The 466-nt window shown below is 53.9% G+C and overlaps 1 protein-coding gene across 1 annotated transcript in view; it reads left to right on the top strand.

Annotated features, from left to right (window-relative positions):
- The window catches only part of ADAMTS7 (ADAM metallopeptidase with thrombospondin type 1 motif 7), a gene marked incomplete at its 3' end in the record, with an annotated part of 49,447 nt that overhangs the window by 28,374 nt on the left and 20,607 nt on the right, over nt 1–466 (top strand). The window lies entirely within an intron of this gene.

The following is a 466-nucleotide window of genomic DNA, read 5'->3' as shown; positions in this document are numbered from 1 at the left end:
GGCGCCGGCAGCCGCCCCGGCAGGAGCGCCTGCCACTGAAAAAAGGGAATTCAAGGACACTCACATCTAGGAGATGTTTCCTGCTTGTTCCTGGGAGGTAGGTGTGGATGCCTGCTTGGAGCAGGAGGGTTGTGGTGTCCAGGAGCTGGCAGGGCGTTTTACATACATTTACTCTCTCATTTTACATACATTTACTCTGGTTCTTCATTGTGTCCTGGCTAAACTGGTGTTGCTTCATCCATCCATCCGTCCATCCATCCAGTCCCAGGTGTCCCTGCTTTGCAGCTGCGTATCCAGGGTCATTTTCCAGCCCAGTTAGGCTCCATAGGTCTCATCACATGTGTCAGATTGAGACCCAAGTGTGCAGCTCTGCTTTTCCCACCCCAGTACACTGGGAGCACTGGTACTGTTGGGCTCCATGAGGGCATCGGTACCTCGGCAGAAGTGGGCTCTCAACTTCCAGGTT

This window comes from Egretta garzetta, unplaced genomic scaffold, assembly GCF_000687185.1.
Source record: "Egretta garzetta isolate BGI_Z169 unplaced genomic scaffold, ASM68718v1 scaffold651, whole genome shotgun sequence".
NCBI lineage: Eukaryota > Metazoa > Chordata > Aves > Pelecaniformes > Ardeidae > Egretta > Egretta garzetta.
Note: the sequence above shows the minus strand (reverse complement) of the source record. Positions and strands in the feature narration are given on the sequence as shown.